The 7,802-nt window shown below is 48.9% G+C and overlaps 1 protein-coding gene across 4 annotated transcripts in view; it reads right to left on the bottom strand.

Moving 5' to 3' along the window:
- The window catches only part of tek (TEK tyrosine kinase, endothelial), an 85,524-nt gene that overhangs the window by 33,800 nt on the left and 43,922 nt on the right, over positions 1–7,802 (bottom strand). The window lies entirely within an intron of this gene.

Genomic DNA, 7,802 nt, shown 5'->3' with positions numbered 1-7,802 from the left:
GAGGAGGAGAGGAGGTGGAGGAGGAGGAGAGGAGGTGGAGGAGGAGTAGAGGAGGTGGAGGAGGAGATGGAGGAGGAGTGGAGGAGGAGTGGAGGAGATGGAGGAGGAGTGGAGGAGGAGGAGGAGAGGAGGTGGAGGAGGAGGAGTGGAGGATGAGAGGAGGTGGAGGAGGAGGTGGAGAGGAGAGGAGGAGGAGTGGAGGAGGAGGAGGAGTGGAGGAGGAGGAGAGGAGGTGGAGGAGGAAGAGGAGGTGGAATATGTTTTAAACATAGTGTATGCACATCCAATAACTTGGCTTAACTCTTCCTGTGGGTTTAGCCTGATGAAGACATTTGGGTCGAAACGTTGCGCAATAAACTGCGGGAGCATTCGTCAGTGTGTAATTCTTGGAGGGATATATGTTGGCTATAGTCATTTGTTGGAAACGTTACTACTTAGTCCCCAGTAGTTATGCCACATTGAGTGGGTTGTAAATCAAACCTCACATTTGCCAGCTACTTGATTTATTGCATGTTGTCTGTCACAAGACACTTAGTGGGGGTTGTTGGTTGGTAATCTGAACTAAGCAGGGGGTGGATGGTGGAGCGAGGGTTTGTAGGGTCATTTATGGGAGCACTCTTGCATGGGGGGGAGGATAGAGTGAGAGTTTGGGTCATGGTCGTCGTGACCATGATTCCTGTGGTGTCATAGTACAGATGGGGATATGAGGTTTTGTGTGATGAATTGTGGGTAACTAATTTACTGCTGTGATGCACTGTGAGTAACTAACTTACTGGTGTGATGTATTGTGGGTAACTCATTTACTGGTTGATGTATTGTGGGTAGCTAATTTACTGGTGTGGGTAACTAACTTAATGGTGTGATGTATTGTGGGCCCCCTCCCAGTTAGGGGTAGTGATGAGCTCTACAACAGTCTCACAACTCAATCGCTGGTTGAAAACTGTTTTCTGCCACCCCCAAAAGATAGAATTTGTAGATAATTGGCCCTCTTTCTGGGACTCACCCACAAACAGGACCAAGCCTGGCCTGTTGAGGAGTGACGGACTCCATCCTAGCTGGAGGGGTGCTCTCATCTTATCTATGAACATAGACAGGACTCTAACTCCTCTAGCTCCACAATGAGATAGGGTGCAGGCCAGACAGCAGGCTGTTAGCCAGCCTGCCAGCTTAGCGGAGTCTGCCACTAGCACAGTCAGTGTAGTCAGCTCAGCTATCCCCATTGAGACCGTGTCTGTGCCTCGATCTAGGTTGAGCAAAACTGAACATGGCGGTGTTCACCTTAGCAATCTCACTAGGATAAAGACCACCTCCATTCCTCTCATTATTGAAAGAGATTGTGAAATCTCACATCTCAAAATAGAGCTACTTAATGTCAAATCTCTCACTTCCAAGGCAGTTATAGTCAATGAACTAATCACTGATCATAATCTTGATGTGATTGGCCTGATTTAAACATGGCTTAAGCTTGATGAATTTCCTGTGTTAAATGAGGCCTCACCTCCTGGTTACACTAGTGACCATATCCCCAGCGCATCCCGCAAAGGCGGAGGTGTTGCTAACATTTATGATAGCAAATTTCAATTTACCCCAATAAAAACTATGTTTTCGTCTTTTGAGCTTCTAGTCATGAAATCTATGCAACCTATTCAATCCTACTCAATATAGCTACTGTTTACATGCCTCCTAGGCCATATACAGCGTTCCTCACTGAGTTCCCTGAATTCCTATCGGACCTTGTAGTCATGGCAGATAATATTCACATTTTTAGTGACTTTAATATTCACATGGAAAAGTCCACAGACCCACTCCAAAAGGCTTTCGGAGCCATCATCGACTCAGTGGGTTTTGTCCAACATGTCTCTGGCCCTACTCACTGTCACAGTCATACGCTGGACCTAGTTTTGTTCCGTGGAATAAATGTTGTGGATCTTAATGTTTTTCCTCATAATCCTGGACTATCGGACCACTATTTTATTACATTTGCAATCGCAACAAATCACATGCTCAGACCCCAACCAAGGATCATCAAAAGTTGTGCTATTAATTCTCAGATAACCAAAATACTCTTAGATGCCCTTCCAGACTCCCTCCACCTACCCAAGGATGTCAGACTCTCTCCACCTATCCAAAATCAGTTAACCTGGCCAACATCCAGTGAAACTGTGGAGCGCGAAATGGAAAAATACTCAATTAAAATATTTTACATTCTTGAAAATATGTGTTATAAATCAAAATAAAGCTTAACTTCTTGTTAATGCAGCCACTGTGTCAGATTTCAAAAAGGCTTTATGGTGAAAGCAAACCATGCGATACCATGAAAAAAACATGAAAAATATATTTCAACCAGGCAGGTGCCTGAAAGTCAGAAATAGCGATATAATTAATGCCTTACCTTTGAAGATCTTCTTCTGTTGGCTCTCCAAAATGTCCCAGAAACATCACAAATGGTCCTTTGGTTCGATAATATACTTCTTTATGTCCCAAAAATGTCCTATTTTATTTATTATTTGGCGCGTTTGATTCAGAAATACACCGGTTTCTACTCGCCCAACATGCCTGTTACGGTGCGTGAATGAGGACCCAAAAGCGAATCAACTTAAACAGAGCTTCTTTAATTACCAAACATAGGTAGGCTCAGATGGACCGGCAGATTCCGACAGGACAGGACAAGGTTACAGCAAACATGACGACAGTCTGGTTCAGGCATGAATGACACAAACAAACAAGAATCCGACATGGACAGGAGCAGAAACAGAGAGAGATATAGGGACCTAATCAGAGGGAAAAAAGGGAACAGGTGGGGAACGGGGTGAATGGGTAGTTAGAGGAGACAAGGGACAGCTGGGGGAAAGCGGGGGAGAAAAGGTAACCTAACACGACCAGCAGAGGGAGACAGGGTGAAGGGAAAGGACAGAGACAAGACAACATGACAGTACATGACAGTACCCCCCCACTCACCGAGCGCCTCCTGGCGCACTCGAGGAGGAAACCTGGCGGCAACGGAGGAAATCATCAATCAGCGCACGGTCCAGCACGTCCCGAGAGGGAACCCAACTCCTCTCCTCAGGACTGTACCCCTCCCAGTCAACTAGGTACTGATGACCACGGCCCCGAGGACGCATGTCCAAGATTTTACGGACCCTGTAGATAGGTGCGCCCTCGACAAGGATGGGGGGGGGGGGGGGGAAGACGAGCGGGGGCGCGAAGAACGGGCTTAACACAGGAGACATGGAAGACCGGGTGGACGCGACGAAGATATCGCGGAAGAAGAAGTCGCACTGCGACAGGATTAATGACCTGAGAGATACGGAATGGACCAATGAACCGCGGGGTCAACTTGCGAGAAGCCGTCTTAAGGGGAAGGTTCTGAGTGGAGAGCCAAACTCTCTGACCGCGACAATATCTAGGGCTCTTAGTTCTACGCTTATTAGCAGCTCTCACAGTCTGCGCCCTATAACGGCAAAGTGCAGACCTGACCCTCTTCCAGGTGCGCTCGCAACGTTGGACAAAAGCCTGAGCGGAGGGGACGCTGGACTCGGCGAACTGAGATGAGAACAACGGAGGCTGGTACCCGAGGCTACTCTGAAAAGGAGATAGCCCGGTCGCAGACGAAGGAAGCGAGTTGTGGGCGTATTCTGCCCAGGGGAGCTGTTCTGACCAAGACGCAGGGTTGCGAAAAGAAAGACTGCGTAAGATGCGACCAATAGTCTGATTGGCCCGTTCTGCTTGACCGTTAGACTGGGGGTGAAAGCCGGAAGAGAGACTGACGGAAGCCCCAATCAAACGGCAAAACTCCCTCCAAAATTGAGACGTGAATTGCGGACCTCTGTCCGAAACGACGTCTGACGGAAGGCCATGAATTCTGAAAACATTCTCGATGATGATTTGTGCCGTCTCTTTAGCAGAAGGAAGCTTAGCAAGGGGAATGAAATGAGCCGCCTTAGAGAACCTATCGACAACCGTAAGAATAACAGTCTTCCCCGCTGACGAAGGCAGTCCGGTGACAAAATCTAAGGCGATGTGAGACCACGGTCGAGAGGGAATAGGAAGCGGCCTGAGACGGCCGGCAGGAGGAGAGTTACCGGACTTAGTCTGCGCGCAGACCGAACAAGCAGCCACGAAACGACGCGTGTCATGCTCCCGGGTGGGCCACCAGAAACGCTGGCGAATGGAAGCAAGCGTACCCCGAACGCCAGGGTGGCCGGCTAACTTGGCAGAGTGAGCCCACTGAAGAACGGCCAGACGAGTAGGAACGGGAACGAAAAGAAGGTTCCTAGGACAAGCGCGCGGCGACGGAGTTTGAGTGAGTGCTTGCTTTACCTGCCTCTCAATTCCCCAGACAGTCAACCCGACAACACGCCCCTCAGGGAGAATCCCCTCGGGGTCAGTGGAGGCTACTGAAGAACTGAAGAGACGAGACAAAGCATCAGGCTTGGTGTTCTTAGAGCCCGGACGATAAGAAATCACGAACTCGAAACGAGCGAAAAACAGCGCCCAACGCGCCTGACGCGCATTAAGTCGTTTGGCAGAACGGATGTACTCAAGGTTCCTATGGTCAGTCCAAACGACAAAAGGAACGGTCGCCCCCTCCAACCACTGTCGCCATTCGCCTAGGGCTAACCGGATGGCGAGCAGTTCGCGGTTACCCACATCATAGTTACGTTCCGACGGCGACAGGCGATGAGAAAAATACGCGCATGGGTGGACCTTGTCGTCAGAGAGGGAGCGCTGAGAAAGGATGGCTCCCACTCCCACCTCTGACGCGTCAACCTCGACAACGAACTGTCTAGAGACGTCAGGTGTAACAAGGATAGGAGCGGATGTAAAACGATTCTTGAGGAGATCAAAAGCTCCCTGGGCGGAAACGGACCACTTAAAGCACGTCTTGACAGAAGTAAGGGCTGTGAGAGGAGCTGCCACCTGACCGAAATTACGGATGAAACGACGATAGAAGTTCGCGAAGCCGAGAAAGCGCTGCAGCTCGACGCGTGACTTAGGGACGGGCCAATCAATGACAGCTTGGACCTTAGCGGGATCCATCTTAATGCCTTCAGCGGAAATAACTGAACCGAGAAATGTGACGGAGGAGGCATGAAAAGTGCACTTCTCAGCCTTCACAAAAAGACAATTCTCTAAAAGGCGCTGGAGGACACGTCGAACGTGCTGAACATGAATCTGGAGTGACGGTGAAAAAATCAGGATATCGTCAAGGTAAACGAAAACAAAGATGTTCAGCATGTCTCTCAGAACATCATTGACTAATGCCTGAAAGACAGCTGGAGCGTTAGCGAGGCCGAAAGGAAGAACCCGGTATTCAAAGTGCCCTAACGGAGTGTTAAACGCCGTCTTCCACTCGTCCCCCTCCCTGATGCGCACGAGATGGTAAGCGTTACGAAGGTCCAACTTAGTGAAAAACCTGGCTCCCTGCAGGATCTCGAAGGAGAGACAGGAGTAGTAGCGCTCACCAGTAGCCCTCCGCTTACTGACGAGCTCTGGCCTTTTACTGGACATGAAGTGACAAAATGACCAGCGGAACCGCAATAGAGACAGAGGCGGTTGGTGATTCTCCGTTCCCTCTCCTCAGTCGAGATGCGGATACCTCCCAGCTGCATGGGCTCAGCACCCGAGCCGGCAGAGGAAGATGGTAGTGATGCGGAGAGGGAGGCGACGGAGAGCGCGAGCTCCTTTCCACGAGCTCGGTGACGAAGATCAACCCGTCGCTCAATGCGAATAGCGAGTTCAATCAAGGAATCCACGCTGGAAGGAACCTCCCGGGAGAGAATCTCATCCTTTACCTCTGCGCGGAAACCCTCCAGAAGACGAGCGAGCAAGGCCGGCTCGTTCCAGCCACTGGAGACAGCAAGAGTGCGAAACTCAATAGAGTAGTCTGTTATGGATCGATTGCCTTGACATAGGGAAGACAGGGCCCTGGAAGCCTCCTCCCCAAAAACAGATCGATCAAAAACCCGTATCATCTCCTCCTTAAAGTCTTGATACTGGTTAGTACACTCAGCCCTTGCCTCCCAGATTGCCGTGCCCCACTCACGAGCCCGTCCAATAAGGAGAGATATGACGTAGGCGACACGAGCAGTGCTCCTGGAGTAAGTGTTGGGCTGGAGAGAAAACACAATATCACACTGGGTGAGGAACGAGCGGCATTCAGTGGGCTCCCCAGAGTAACACGGCGGGTTATTGATTCTGGGCTCCGGAGATTCGAAAGCCCTGGAAGTGGCCGGTGGATCGAGGCGGAGATGGTGAACCTGTTCTGTGAGGTTGGAGACTTGGGTGGCCAGGGTCTCAACGGCATGTCGAGCAGCAGACAATTCCTGCTTGTGTCTGCCTAGCATCGCTCCCTGGATCTCGACGGCTGAGTGGAGAGGATCCGAAGTCGCTGGGTCCATTCTTGGTCGGATTCTTCTGTTACGGTGCGTGAATGAGGACCCAAAAGCGAATCAACTTAAACAGAGCTTCTTTAATTACCAAACATAGGTAGGCTCAGATGGACCGGCAGATTCCGACAGGACAGGACAAGGTTACAGCAAACATGACGACAGTCTGGTTCAGGCATGAATGACACAAACAAACAAGAATCCGACATGGACAGGAGCAGAAACAGAGAGAGATATAGGGACCTAATCAGAGGGAAAAAAGGGAACAGGTGGGGAACGGGGTGAATGGGTAGTTAGAGGAGACAAGGGACAGCTGGGGGAAAGCGGGGGAGAAAAGGTAACCTAACACGACCAGCAGAGGGAGACAGGGTGAAGGGAAAGGACAGAGACAAGACAACATGACAGTACATGACAATGCCTACATAGTATCTAATAAATGACCTGTAAACTTGGTCCAAACATTTCAAACAACGTTTTTAATCCGACCTCAGATACCCTAAAACGTAAATAATCAATAACATTTAAGACTGTTTCTAATACCGGATAAAAACAACATGGAGCTCCATTTTACACGCACCAGTTCACGCGCACCAAAACAGTCCACCTGGAGTGACACTTACAATGAATAGGACTACTTCTTAATTTCTCAAAAGAAAAACATCGAACAATTTCTAAAGACCGTTGACATCTAGTGGAAGCCATAGGAACTGCAACCAGGTTCCTAATAATAAGGGCATCCCATAGAAAACCATTGGAGTAACAGGCAGTTTACTTTGGGAACGCTTTTCATCCGGATGTCAAAATACTGCCCCCTACCCCAGAGAGGTTAACCACCTAACTGAGGAACTCAATTTAACCTTGCACAATAACCTAGATGCAGTCACACCCCTAAAAATAAAAAACATTTGTCATAAGAAACTAGCTCCCTGGTATACAGACAATACCCAAGCTCTGAAGCAAGCTTCCAGAAAATTGGAACAGAAATGGCGCCACACCAAACTGGAAGTCTTCTGACTAGCTTGGAAAGACAGTACCGTGCAGTATCGAAGAGCCCTCACTGCTACTCAATCATCCTATTTTTCCAACTTAATTGAGGAAAATAAGAACAATCCAAAATATATTTTTTATACTGTTGCAAAGCTAACTAAAAAGCAGCATTCCCCAAGAGAGGATGGCTTTCACTTCAGCAGTGATTAACTCATGAACTTCTTTGAGGAAAAGATCATGATCATTAGAAAGCAAATTCCTTCAAAGCTCAGTTGTCCTGAGTCTGCACAACTCTGCCAGGCCCTAGGATCAAGGGAGACACAAGTTTTTTAATACTTTATCTCTTGACACATTGATGAAAATAATCATGGCCTCTAAACCTTCAATTCCAACTAAACTACTGAAAGAGCTGCTTCCTGTGCTTGG

The sequence above is a fragment of the Oncorhynchus mykiss genome, chromosome 12 (genome assembly GCF_057628025.1).
Source record: "Oncorhynchus mykiss isolate SJ-2025 chromosome 12, ASM5762802v1, whole genome shotgun sequence".
Taxonomy (NCBI): Eukaryota; Metazoa; Chordata; class Actinopteri; order Salmoniformes; family Salmonidae; genus Oncorhynchus; species Oncorhynchus mykiss.
The sequence above is the reverse complement of the archived record's forward strand: the minus strand, read 5'-3'. Positions and strand labels throughout refer to the sequence as shown.